This window comes from Lactuca serriola, chromosome 6, assembly GCF_051521515.1.
Source record: "Lactuca serriola cultivar US96UC23 chromosome 6, Lser_US96UC23_V15, whole genome shotgun sequence".
Classification (NCBI taxonomy): domain Eukaryota; kingdom Viridiplantae; phylum Streptophyta; class Magnoliopsida; order Asterales; family Asteraceae; genus Lactuca; species Lactuca serriola.
Genome location: NC_136413.1, coordinates 20955527 through 20970808, shown reverse-complemented (window position 1 = coordinate 20970808; position 15282 = coordinate 20955527). Strand labels below are relative to the sequence as shown.

The window sequence follows — 15282 nt, the reverse complement described above, 5'->3', positions numbered from 1 at the left end:
TTTCATACCTAATCTTGAACATATTTGAAATAATAACGTGCTTATGTTATATTTTCCTTTCTTAGGCATTTTCTTAAAAGAAGCAGACTACAAGGGCCAATTAAATAAAATAATAATAATAATTAAAAAAAAAACCACTACCATGATGATGTTCTTCTCTAACATAAACATTTAACTAATAGCTAAAAGCCTTTAAGATTTAAAAATGTGTATAAGTAGATTAAAATTTGATATACTTTTTAGGATTAGTTCGCAAAGTGTTGTAAATATTAAAATTAGAAAACTTTCTAGTGCTTAATGTATTTCTTTTATGATGTTTAACGCTCTCGTCTGCTAATGTCACATTGCATTTTTAACTCAAAACGAAAAGCATGGTAATAAAGGAGTATCAATCATAATCTAAAAGTCATGACCGCTCAATTCTGAAATAGGTTTCTGATTTTTTTAGATTCAAATTATTAACATATCTTGATGATAATTTAATGCGTCATTGTATGGGATTTTTATTAATAAAGAAAAAAGAAACTGAATGAAGAGTAAAATCAGGAAAACGAATGAAGACTAAAATCTTGAGCAGGAAACAAATAAATTGCTTAACAATTGTGTGTATTATGTCCTTATTTAACGGGATTTACCATATTTTTCTTATATATTTCAATTTATAAAAAAAATCTATCCATAATTATCAAAAAGAGGATATTGGCGGGAAAACATTTGGAAGAGGGTCTAAGAAAACGCCACGTGGCAAAAAGACTACTCTTTTATTAGAGTTAGATTAACAAAAAAATAAACCATGTTGTAGGCCATTCTAGCGGGGTGTTCAGCTGGTGGATTGACTTCGATATTGCAACGCGATAATTTCCGATCACAATTACCGGCGACGACTAAAGTGAAATGCCTTTCCGATGCCGGATTTTTCATCAATGCGTAAGATTCCGCTTCCATTTCCAATGTTTACTTCACGTTTCCCCTTCGTTTTTGATGTAGTGATTTCACGTTTTTGATTCATGAACAGGAAGACGATTATAGGGCAAAGTCACATCGAAGGCTTCTACGCTGACGTCGTTAGAATACATGTACGTTCAAAATTGAAATCCCCTTTTTTCCACCCTCAATTTCAGGTTCAAAAATGGCATCAAAATTTTTGATTATTGAATTTGATTTGTTTGTTTAGGGATCTGCTAAAGTTTTGTCTCCATCTTGCCTTGCGAAAATGAGTCCTGGTTTGGGAAGACTTAGAAAGATATTTTGATATAACTCCTTTGAAGTTTTGCTCCGGCGGACTCTTACTGATTCGTTTTGGCTTCTGCTCGACGGAGTGATTAGTTGGAGATGAGAGGGAGATCGGGAAAGATGTTTCCGGCCACAACAGTGGTAATGGGTGGGTGTGGGTTGCGTTGGTAGCCCAAGAGAACACGATGGTGGGTGCTGGCAGCGACTCTTGGTGGTTCCCGGTGGTAGTGGGTGGTCGAGGGTGACAATCCTTGACCACTCTTGTTCCCCCTTCGTTCCTTGGCAATAATTTAGTGGGAGGGAGGGAAAAGTTGACTTTCAAAAAGTCCAAGAGAGAGAGAGAGAGAGGGAGTGAGAGAGAGAGAGTAGGGAAAATTCAAAGTCAATATAAGAAAATTGGTCATCAAATGTCAATGTGTCAAAGAAGTAACCGGGTGACCTCTTCACTTTGGCCAAAAAGATGTAATCGACCCGACAAACACAACTTTGTTCTCTCATAAGGCCACAAAAATTGTTTAGGGACTAAAAAGATAAACCCTAGAAAGTTCGTAGGGCATTTGTATCATTTTCTCATAATTATACTAGGTGTAAGACTATGTGGGTTAATTAAAAAAAATATAAAAGTCTAAATATTTAAGAACTTTGAATTTATAACAAAATAAGAAAAATAATGAATTATTAAAATTGATTTTTTAATCTTTTAAATTTAAATAAATAAACAAAATAAACTAACATGCTTTAATTTGAGAATTTTGAAATAAAAATGTAAGTCCATTAATTGAATTGATATTCATTTATTTCTATATTTATTGTAATTATTACATTAAAATATTATATGAAATTTATTAAAATAAAAAAACTCATAAAATAACATGTGCAAAATAAATTAATTCAAAATAACCACAAAATGACATTTGACAAATTGAATGAGAGTGAGATGTGACAAAAAAATTTCATTTATTATAGTAGATGATATCGACTCTAGACACTTGTGGAAAAAGTAAGAGCCTACTACTTTCTAAAATTATGCTTCATCTATAGAGCATTTCTCCAATTATTTGAGAAGTAACGATTCATTAAGCTAAAGAGAGAAGTTTGACATGAGTTTAGATAAACAATATGCATTTAAGATACACTCACAAAAATCTCTTGTTTTCTTACATTATGGGTGACTTACATATAAGGGTTGCTCATTAAAACAAAAGGCAAAACATCAAAGTTTCTAGTTAAACCGTTAGGAAATGAAGGTTCTAGTCAAACCAATAGTATATATATATATATATATATATATATATATATATATATATAATCCAACTGATTTATCTGGCTGATCTATTGATGTACATATGTAATCCATTCTCTTAATAAATCTATCTAATCCATATAATCGATCCATCGTTCTGATGTATCTAATCAATTGAAGGATATACCATTCCATCAACTTATTACATCAATCCATCCATTAATCTTGTTAGTCCTCCCTGTTCACCCACCCACCCATTAGTCTATCAAATCAATCTAGCCATTTAACCGCACTATGTTACCATATGCAACAGATAAACCATATAACAATAAATAGATAATCATGCAGATCTTAACAGATCACTATAGTATAGGAACATCCTGAACTAGGATACACAATCTACTGGACTGATGTGACAACCCAAAACTTTCCATTCCGTTCAACCATCCACTTCAATATGGTTCAAAACTATTTCTGCTAACTTTCAAACTTTTTGGATTAAGTTTGAGTGTTTTAAAGTTAGTGCTTCAGAAGATATCAGGAGAGTGGATACCCTAGGGTTTGCTATGTAGCAATAAGTGCCCAAAACTTCAAGAGTTTGGAGTTTACGGTCCAAAATGGTATTGGGACCGTAAACCCAAAAGACTATATAAGTGAGACTTAGAAGTTTTAATCACTTTTTCACAATTCCAAAGACTAGGGCCATTTCTCTCTCAAGTATCAACCTGTTTTTCTTCAAGATCTTCAACTAGTAAGTGTTTCTAGCCCTTTTATGATTAGATCAAGTGTTAAACATCAAGAAATCATCAAAATCCCCCAAAAACAAGGTGTTCACGGCCCAAGATCTTCTTGGACCGTGAACACTAAAAGTGTGGCTTAAATGAGCCCAATGCCCCTCTAGAACTTTAAAACAAGCATAGAAGCAACCCTTAACATGTTTAGACCTTAAGAGCGTCAAGAAAACACCCAAATATCACAAGGATAAGATGTTTACGGTCCAAGAATCTCCTTGGACCATAAACCCTAAAAAGGGTGCTAAAAGTGTGCCAATGTGCCCTTAAACTCTTGCCAAACCTTAGAAGCAAACACGGAGCCTTCCTTTGTTGTGTTTAGCACAAGAAAACCACAAAAATGTCCCATGATTAGGTGTTTACGGTTTAGGGAGCTCCCAAAACCGTAAACACCCCAATGAGGGTTTTAATGCCCCATATTTCTTCCTTAAGCCAAGAATCTAGTCTAGACCTTTACCTAGAAGTGTTTAGGACTTGAAAACTTCATTTGACCATAAAACATATGGGTTTAATACCGTAAACCCAAGGACATATGGTCCAAAAACCATAAACCCTATAAAGGGGTGATTTGTTGCCCTAATCACTTCCTAAGGCTAAGACTTGAAGTTAGGATGCTTCAAAAGGACTTCTAGGACTTCAAAACCCAAAATGGTCAAAGTACCATGAGTTTACCACCGTAAACTCATGGGTTTACCGCCGTAAACTCAAGAGGAGTTGGTTCCAAAACCGTAAACACCAATTAGTGCCATTTCACTTCCCTTTGTCGAATCACATGTGATTCCAACACCTAGCCAAGGTGTTTCCAAGTCCCGGAAGGTGTTATCTTTCATATAGTTGTTTATAAACACTATATTCATGTCAATATGTGTCCTTATATATCATTTAGGACTTATTGTGTCTCGGGACTTCATTCGCGGAACTTCTCATCCGTACGCGCATACCCGTTTGAATCCCCCACATCAGGTGAGTTCATACCCCGTAATGAATCTTTTATCTATTTTAACTGTTTTAAAGGAGGAATACAAGTTGAACACAATGTTAATTGTGTAAATGTATGTTTTAAACATCTTTCAAAATGTTACTTATGTTATTTATAAGTTGTCAATACATTCCAAAACTCTTTTAAAAGGCTATGTTACTTTATAGTTATACAAAACTCCGTTTTTAAAGTATAAGCACAACTTGGTAGATAAATGAGTCTTTTCAGTAACAGTACAGTTAGAACATTAATAAACTATTATAGGTATAGTTTAGGAGAATGCTATTCATTACTTCTAGTACAATGAAGCACACAAAGGGTCAGTTCAGTTCACGAGTCTATACTAATGGTATACGTTTACATAAATACGTTTACATAGATACGCTTACATGGAATACATTTACCTAAGTACAATAACAATACACGATAACATAACAGAACATAATAAGGTGCTATAGCATGGAATGAGTTTAGGATCTAACTATACCAATGAATCACTTCCGTATTAGTGATAGTTATATTGGGTATACATGATCATAGTAATGTGGATGTTCGCGGCGTGCACTCATGCATGTGTCGCGTAAAGTTCCTAGAATCTCTTGATAAGGGAGCGTCTAGCATAGGATCTAGCCATCACATTATGCCTTAACCCTCAATTAAGGCACAATAGTACTTAAAGTAGTTACTTATTACAAATACTACAGTACTTACACTATCATCACGTCAATTACAGAAGGATATAAAATTCCAGTTACAATATTATTAATACCTTTACCATGTGTATTATTCACATATCCGATAAGGTAGATTAGATTTAATTAATAATAGTCTTACAGTCGAGTCTTGGTAAAAGACTACTTTCAAAACAGCCGAGTCTTGGTAGAAGCCTACTTTCAAAACAGCCGAGTCTTGGTAGAAGACTACTTTCAAAATAGTCGAGTCTTAGTAGAAGGCTACCTTTAAAAGTTAGGACCATGGATCAAGTCATAGGACACAGAGTCAACGAACAATTATTCTAGTACAAAACTTACTTTTCAAAGTCAGTACTTTTGGTATACAAAACTAGCGATTTCTCAGTTAAGGGCTTAATCCATTTTATTAAGCCAGTACAGTTTTTAAAAGACTTTAAGTGAGTTAACTCTATAACACCTTAGTTTATACACCATGTTTATATACAAGACTAATATTCGACAGATAGCTAAATGTGTGTTTTCCCCCGATGTCCTGTTCCCGTTGGATGTGGGCTTAGAGCAGATTCCCCCAATTAACTATCTACCCGATATTATATTATATATAGCAGCATAAACAAAGCTATTATAAAAGTAATCACCATGGTCAATATTTTACTATAAGAAATATAGGTTTTCTTAAAAGAACTCTCCATTAGATATAAAGGAACCATTACAAATAACTCCATGAGTAACAAGTGAATACACCAAGGTTATATATGACAACGATCTAACAACCAATGGAATGTGTGATATCCGCCTTATTTTACTGTATCCCGTTGGGTTGTGAGTTGAGGGCAGATGCGCACAATCGATTGTTTATTTACTCCAAGTATATATAACTTGTACCTACTTAGTACGCATAGAAAGGCTTGTAGTGTCATTTTACTTAACTTCCATTAAAGTAGGAAATATAGGGTTTTCTAGAGGAACAGGCAAACTTTTCAAAACAGAACTTACAGCTTACATCACTTTTACATATACATTTTCAACCACATTTTATAGCTTACATCACTTTTACATATACATTTTCAACAACATTTTACAGCTTACATCACTTTTACATATACATTTTCAACAACACTTTATAGCTTACTCACATCACTAAAATCTTATGAACTCACCGGCTTAATTGCTGATCAACTCTTTCAAATAACTTGTATTCTCAGGAGACTATTAGACAGGTGCTCATGCTGGGAATTTAGAAGATGGAGCATTCAGCTTCAAGTCTTGTTTTGTTATTTGTTTATGACTTCTATGTTTTGTGAACACACACATTGTAAACACTTTCTTTCTAAATGAAATGGTTGTTCATTACTTTCTTACCATATACATATCTCGTGATACTTGACATGACGTCCTCCACCCCAAACGTTTCTACCGTTCCGGTTTTGGGGTGTGACAACTGACATTGGTGCCTTCGACTCATAAATACAGTGAGGAATCCCACCTCACAGTCTGAAATGTAGCTGAAAAAAAATCATAGACCCAACTACTAACTCTACAGGTCACCTATCCAACAAACAGTGACCTAATCTCAAACTACTACTAAAAATACCTAAAACCCCCCCTAAGTCAAACTTAGTCAAAATCCTGGTCAAAGTTAGGGTTAAAAATTCAAAAATCCCACTTAGGTTGAGTACGCCCTGCGTACTCCCCTCTATGCAGCGTAGAGGATGCCTTTCACGTTATGTGCTCCAAACCTAGTTCGTGCAGCGTACCTCCAGGTTAGCCCAACGTACTATCGCTGAATCCAAAACTCAACATTAAGTCCTTATTTCATAAAGCCAAAACACGAAAATTTAGATCCAGGTAAAAAGGGGCGTCCTAATGGATAAACTCTCCGACTTTATCTATTTACATGCATACAAGAGGGTATAAAATCAAACCCTTGGTCCACAAGTCATCCAAAGCTCCAAACCTGTTGCATGGCTTAATGAGAGTGTCCAAGCTCTCATTTCTATGAATCCATGAGCTCAAAACTACAAAAAACTTCATTTCAAGGACCTGTAGTAGCTCGTACTCCATTAGATCAAAAGTATGGGACCAAAAATGTAGAAAAATTCTAGAATAACATGATCTAAGAAAATAACTCATCAAGTTCCAAGCTTTATACCTTCAAATGATGCTTGAGGGTGAGATATTCCTCGATCTAGGTTTCGTTGAGCTTCCAAGATGATTCTACTTCCTTCAAGAACACCAACAATGCACCTCAAGCTCAAAAAGGCTCACATAAAGGATTAAGGTTTGCAAGGGACGATTTGGGAGATGGAGGCTGATGAGGGAAGAGGTCTTGAAGAGATAATGATGTTTAAATTTGGATCAAACCCTAAAAAATAATGTTTGGACATCAGTCATGTATACCCGGCGTATGCATCAGTACGCCCAACGAACGCGTAAAAACACGCATCCTATATAAGGGAGCGATGGGAACAATTTTCAAGAAATTTACACTTGGGGGGAGGGGGGTCAAAAATGTAAATTTACCTATACAATGAATGTTACACACTAGCTGGTGCTCTCAGTCAATCATGACCCCATTGGGAACCAACCAATCCATCCCTATAATAACCTTTGACCCTCGTCGAGGAATTGGTACCAAGTCAATAAAATATCTCTTGTTGAACAGATTTAGGAAACACCCACGATGAACCCTCGAAGCACTCACATAATGGTAATCAATAATGTCAACCTCCAACGGATAATCCAAAATCCATGGAGCATCACTAGACTTCTTGCTCAGCGCAAGAGATACAAAGGATAGGCTAGCACCCAAATCAAACAGAACATGAACAATCATACCCTTGACTAAGAAATTCCCTATAAAAATCAAATATAACATAAGCATAAATAAAGAAAGAAATAAAAGATATTTTGAAAGCACATACTCGTAACCACATCCGGTTCCACTCGAGCCTCATCGGTTGCCAACTAAATTTCCCTGTTGTTTACCACAGGATTCTACGCCTTGCCTTGGCGGCTATCAGTAATCCTCAAGGTGGCTGGTGCAGGCGCCGCCACTGCCCCTACTGACAATCTTGGACAATTGGCCTATTTATGATTGGTCTGATTGCAATGAAAGCAAATGAGTGCACCCCGGGGGCAGTCCTTACCCATATGACTGGCCTGACCACATTTGAAACAATCTGAACCCACTGCTGAACATACTCCACCATGCAACTTGTTGCACTTGCCGCAACGGCTCTGGCCCTGGTAGCCTCTGTTTGCGAATCAGAAGTCTTGGCCTTCTTAGCCTAACCCATTTCTATTTGCATCTGCTCCGTCTTGCGCTTCGTCCAAATCTCTAACTCAGTTTTTTGTTGTCGGACCCTCGTAATCATATCATTTATGGTCTTGCACCCCGAATAGCTCACAAACTCTCCGATCTCATCATTCAGCATGTCATGATATCTCATCTTCTTCATCTTTCTTATTCATAACATATTGCAGAACCCATAGGGCTCTCTCATAGAACTTGGTGGTGATCTCCGCTACAATCTCCGTAGTTTGATGAAGGTCTTGAAACTCCCTCACCAACTACTGAACCTCAATTGCTGGTGCAAAATCCTCATGAAATATCATAACACCCCCCAAATACATGGCCGCTACTACCTCATTCCCCACAGCACGTCCAACCTCCTCCCACCAGTCACTGGTCAGTCCCTTAGAAGGCAGGAGGCAAATCCCACATTCCCCCCTCAGGGCAGAAGCTCATTTGCTGAGCATTCTCCATGTTAGCGATCATTCAGTGGAAGGAAATGAGGTCCTTAGTCCTAAAGAACTTGAGAGCTTCACAAGCCTTGAACTCCCTAAACAAGGGAGTCCACGTTCCTAACTATCCCGAAGCAATCTCCACCCGAAGGGCCTTGAGTCACTCGTCTAGAAGCTCCAAAATCACCTCCTTGATGGTACCGAAAATCACAGAAGTGGCGTCTAGGATACTGCAAGTGATCTATGAAGTGATAAACTTGTGGAACCGCTCATCAATTGGTTTGGTACCAGCGCCAGAACTAGATCCCAAAGCTTCTCCTCAAGTGGACACCATACTCAACTGAAATGCAAACATACAAATTATAAACAAAATGTCAATAAGACATCCTTTCTACAAGCCCCTCAGAAGTTCCAAGATCGTTCTTCACTCGAGTATAGATAATGTACTTTCACTAGTACGGGCCCAATATTACCTTCCACACATATCTGCATTTTCCTCAAGAATTGTCCCAAATCCCTTAAGTCACCACACTAGATCTATACACACCATCCCTATGCTAAAAAAAATATACAAACCCTACTATGGAATTCTCAATGCAACCTCCCATGCTATATCGAGAACCTCAACCAACACCGCTGGTTGCCTTATGCATGCAAGTTGTACACAAAATGGGATCACACAGACTACTGAATAATGATTCTACCCTATATCCACAACTAGAAAAGGAACAGGAAATAAGGCTTAACAAATCATTCTAGGGCTATGTAAGTCCCCAAATTTGCTTGTGTATCAATCAGATCCAATTGATGGTGCGGAATCCCAATTAATTGGATGATGCCATATCAAAATAGAAGAGAAGAAGAAGAAGAATAACTTGAATCTATGATGTATTCAATAAATAGAATGATGCTCCATACACATAGTTCACACACTAGCTCTTCTTTCTTCTTTCTCTCACACCTTAGAATACACACACTCAAGCTCCTCCTTTTCTAATGCCCTCCTCACCCACCTAACATCTATTTATATGAATATGGGGAACATGGGCCGTAAATGGGTTTACGACCGTAAACCTGATTATGGCCGTAAACACCCACCTGACCGTAAACGAAACTGTAAACACTGAAAAATACATTTTCCTATAAAAAGTAAAGTATAAACCATAATTTTGACCCAACAATCCCCCCTTGGTTTATAGCTTTCTTTTCTAATTGACTCAATAAGCCCCCCCTAAAAAGTAGCTGACTTTTCTTGTTAATCTTCATCAAGAGCTTGGCTTCAGCATTAATCTTCAAATTCTTCACAACTTTAAGATGAACTTGATGAATCTTCAACAAATGACTTCATCTTGAGCAGTTGGCATTTTCTTCAAAATTTGACATTTAACGCATGTTGGGTGAGGAGGCTTCATGAAAATTAGTGCTTTCAGCTTGAGAATCTTCAGAGAGAATAACAGAGAGATCAAATCTTCTGGATCACTTCAGCAGGTACAAGAATAGCAACAAATTGATTGAGGAGGCTTCAATGCAATCTGTCACATAATCTTCAAGTCAGCTTCACCTTGCTTCTGGGGTTGAAAAATTGAATGTTGAAAGAATAATCTTCATTTCTTGTTCCTTCGAGTGAGAATTCTTCGATGATCATGGATGAAGCCTTGGCTCAGGAAATCTCAATATAGTCTCCACAAGTCTCATCTAAATCTGAATTCACTTTTCAAGACAAAACAAAACTAAAAAATAAAAACAAAACTGAAAACAAAGTTAGTACACAATATTTTTGATTTTTTTATATTTTTCTGAACAAGAAATAAAATAGAATACTATTTTGGAATTTTAATTTTCTCATTTTTTGTTTGGTTTTTGAATTTTCCGAATTTTGTTTGATTTTTGATTTTTTTTTAAAATTTTTGTTTAATTTTTGAAAATTTTAATTATCCCCCTAAATTTGTGCATAGAGGAAAACTATGAACAAATTTAACAAAAAGAAAAATATTTAGGATCATAGTTGTGAGACAGTCTTAACGTTGTTTATCAATATGTTCACCTTCATGAATAAATCTGGTCAATTGCCAGTATTGTGGTCCACTTAAACACGAAGAATATCGACAAACTTTTCTAAATAAACCATTTAGCTGACGACGACCACGGATATTGTTGTCCACTTAAATTAAGCAGCGAGATTTACAGACAACCTCTAAATGGTTCAATTTTAGTTGCACTAAAACGTGTTCCCCACTTCCCGATATACCCTGGTTATCAAGAACTTCCTAAGGACTCCTTACTTTAGGTGAGTAAACAATTATTAAGGAGGAAGTTAGATTTAGAGATAGATGCATATGTTGTGTCCCAGGTCGGGTCTCTTTCAATCATGCAGAGGGGAAAACATATGGCTAACTAGGATAGAGGGATTGAAAGGTAGAATATTGCATATGTTGTGTTCCAGATCGGGTCATTTCAATCACGCAGAGGAGACAACATATGATTAACAGATAGAAAGAATTTCATAGATAAGAAGTTGTGTAGAAATAGAGTTGCATATGTTGCATTCCAGGTCGGATCTCTTCCAATCACGCAGAGGAAGCAACATATGACTGACAGATAGAAAGCAAGAAAATAATTTATACATACCTACTTTATCAGAACCCCCCAGTCGCCCTATCAGAACCAGAATTAAGGACATAAGTCCAAACATCAAGGAAAAGTTAAGCCACGGTTCTAGATGCGTATTAATTTAATGTATCCTGTAGGTTCCCGTGTTTATCTCACTGCTTAATCTACCTAAGCGTTGTATGGTCAGTCCAAACAATCCTATCCAAATCCACAATGTCAAATCCTTCGTGCCTACCAGCACATTAAACATAGAGTCTAGACAATTCAGATTCAATCCATTACACTGGTTTTAGACTGCCCGTTACCACTTTCTTGATATCACTTCCCAAATAATGCCTACTAACGAAAAACTATAAGAAAATAAAAAATTTTCTTTGAAAAGAATCAGTTTAAGATAAATTCAGGAGTATAGAGAAGAAAACTCAAACCGTAAGTCACCGATTGAATTTGCATCCAAAAGGTCTGAGAACAGCACACATAATCTCAGAACAGATCCGAAAATTCTTCACATCGTTAAGCACAAACCCCGTTTGTGATCTCTTCCTTTCCTCCTTTCCCGCAAAAGGACACATACCCTCAAAAAAGGTCTGAATGTTGTATAGTTGAGAGATGCCCCCTATCATGTTCATGGAACAACCACTACCAACAAACTGAAGTCTGATGATATGCCTCAATAGCTGCTTCGAAACAGAGCGGAGTCAGTTGGTCTTTGGAACCCATTCCATTTTGAAACTGGGTCGACCTTTGTCATCTTTGCAAGGTACCCTCTCCCATGACATATCCTGCTTATCACAAACAGAAGATGTAGAAATATTAGAATCATTAGAAGATTCGGGAGATTGAATCTTTGATACCCATCTGTAGTTGGGTTTAACCCATTTCTTTTTCGAGCGGATGGGTGCTTCGGCACTTGATTTTGAATTTGAAGCTGGCTGTGGAGATGACTTTGATTTTGGCTTCACGGGAGCATCTCTTGGATTTGGCTTCTTGGCCAACATTCCCTTTTTGACCTTGGGATTTGATTTCTTGTCCTTGGGAGTTAAACTCTTGCTCTTCGTGGCATTCCAGTCGCCATTGTCTGAACATGACCTTGAGGGGTTTCTTTTGGCAAATCTCCCTCTTGGCGCGTTCTGCTACCCTTGTGCATAGTAGGGAACGTATGCGCGATTTGGACAGTTTCGGGCAATGTGTCCAGGTGTTCCACAGTGAAAGTAAGTCTTTTTCTTCACTGGGAAGTTGTTTCTTCCTGCCCTTGGTGGCGTGTCCTTGCCTCGTTTCTGATTGTTCCCACAAGCACACTTGCAGCAAGTTGGCTGCTTCACTTGATTTGGTGGCATGTACTTCTCAACAACAGGTTGATCAGAAGTAACAGATTCAGAGTTTAAGGAGTCATTGGATTGTTCAATAGTGTTCTCCTTGTTCTCATCTTCCGCTACTTTACCTGCATAGGAAGTAGATGTATCAGTATTCTTCACCTCAACACCCTCAGTTGGCCCTGATAGTTCATTCTTAATTGAAGCTAGAGCAGTGGTTTGGCTATACTGAGCATGAATTTCTTCCTCATTGGTCTCAAGGGGTGGGTTATAGTTGTGATTAAAAGGAGGTGGACACTGTGATACCCTAAACCCTTGGTTTGATTATCTTTAAAACTCAATTGTTTTTCAACTAAGGACTCGACTGTCTTACTTGATACGGTATAATTTTTGAAACTAACATTTGTTTTTCCACACTTAATTTTCAAAGTGTCAAGTTCTTCAGTTACAACAGCAAATTTGCTTTTAATGTGATCGTAATTTTCACACTTGTTGCTGTAATCTTCTTGAAGCTTTCAGAAATCCTTGATTTTGGCTTCTAATTGTGCTTTTAATGGTTTCTGACCTTTCTTAAGTTGATATCCTTCATATTTAAGGTCCTCATTTTCTCTTTTTAGCAAATCAATTTGTTCACGAAGAAATTTAATTGTAGTTTCACAAGATGGAGTACATGAAACTTCATTGACCGGGATGTTTGAGGAACTCATTTTCTATATTTTTTATTAAATTTTATATTTCTTTTTTATTTATTTTTATATATTTTGTTTGAATTGCCTTTTGACTTAAAAACTGAGAAAGTCAACCTTAAAAATCAACTTAAAAAAGTTAAGCTTAAAAGTCAAACTTGAAAATTCAAACTTAAAAGTCAAACCGAAAAGCTAAATTTGAAAATTTAAAAGTTAAACGAAAAAGTCAAAACTTAAAGTAAAAGGTCAAACTTGAAGGTCAAAGACAAATTTTAAAGTCAAAAGCTAAAAATAAAAGTCAAAAATTAAAAACTAAATTTTTTTGGTTAAAAAGGGATTTTGAAAATAAGGAAATTGATTTTTGGGTTAAAAATGTAAAAAATGCGAAAGTAGGGTCGAAATTAAGATGCCTTATGAATTAAATGGGGAAGGGAAACAACAAGAGACAACGTAGAGCAATTGGTAAGACGCGTATGATGCTGAGGCTTGAGACCTGGGTTCGATCCCCAGCAACTCCAAAAATCCAGTTTCATTTTTATATGAACGCTCTTGCGAGGACGACTGCTGCGAAGCTTGCTGAACGAGACTGCTGAACGTGCGAGGACGAGAATGAAGCGAAGCGAAGTGAGGACGAGGTGCGAACTTCGGACACTATGCGAGGCTGACCACGAATCCGAGGCCAGGATCACAAACGTCGACCCTACACGTGCGATGCCTGATCGTAAACCCTACTTCAGATGCGAAGAAAAATGACAAAACTCGATCCAAAACTCGTTTTTATAAAAAACACGAAGAACAAACCCCCCCCCCCCCCCCTAATTTTCAGAGGTCTATCCAATAACGCAAAATTCCTTCAAAAATAAGATCAAATAAGCTCCAGATCTAACAAAATTGATTGATATAACCAAGCTCTGATACCAATTGTAAGTCCCTAAATCTGCTTGTGTATCAGTCAGATCCAATTGATGGTGTGGAATCCCAATCAATTGGATGATGCCAGATCAAAATAGCAGAGAAGAAGAAGAATAATAACTTGAATCTATGATGTATTCAGTGAATAGAATGATGCTCCATACACATAGTTCACACACTAGCTCTTCTCTCTTCTTTCTCTCACACCTTAGAATACACACACTTAAGCTCCTCCTTTTCTAATGCACTCCTCACCTGTAACATCCCATTTAAAATATAATAATTGAGTAATAAACCCGGAACCCCGAGAAACAGTTTTTATTATTTTTATATGTTATTATAGTTCAAGATCAAATAATAATTATCAGAATGTTAGTTTCGGGGGTTAAAGAATAAATATTAGACTTAATTTGAAAGGATCTTGGATGGCTGGGGTTAAAAGGGTAAATTATATGCCTAAGTTGAAAATAATTAGTCATGGAGGGCCCATATGGTAAGTATTCAGATTTGATATGTAATGATTTTCAGAAGGGAGGGTTTAGATTGTAAATTAAAGACTTAATTTGAGAAGAATAATGGAGGAGGGACTGAAATTGTCAATATGGGCCACTGTTTGAGTGGGAGCGGGACATATAACCTGTCACCTCCTCGTCCTAACCCTAAACCTAGCAACACACATCCAGTCGCCATCTTCTTCTCCCTCGTCCAGTCGCATCTCCCTTCGACTCTTTCCTGTTCCGATCAACCAAAGGCCGCCGGCGGACCTTGCTGCTGGCAAGCACATCTCGTTCCACTGTTCCATTGCTGACGACAACCACACAACGTGGGTGTAGCTGCTACCGTTCGTTGAGCACCGCCATCTATGCTGGAATCTGAAAACCGACGTCGTGGCTGTATCACTGCCACCTTTTTTCTTCTCTTCTCACCGTTAACCGCCGCGGTTACCGCTATCGCTGTTGATGTCGTCACCGTGTCCAGACAAGTCGTGAGGTGTTCTGCTGCTATTCGCTTTTGTGTGTGCTTCAGCCCGTGTGACGCAAGCATGTGAGTGGGTTGTGATTGTTGTTCGGCTGTGA

At 37.3% G+C, this 15282-nt stretch overlaps 1 long non-coding RNA gene across 1 annotated transcript; it reads left to right on the top strand.

Moving 5' to 3' along the window:
• The first annotated feature begins 802 nt into the window (after positions 1–802).
• LOC145059292 (uncharacterized) lies at positions 803–1243 on the top strand. The gene is made up of 3 exons (XR_013686726.1): positions 803–927; positions 1016–1076; positions 1175–1243. It is a non-coding gene; the product is annotated as an uncharacterized LOC145059292 (long non-coding RNA).
• Positions 1244–15282: the final 14039 nt, after the last annotated feature.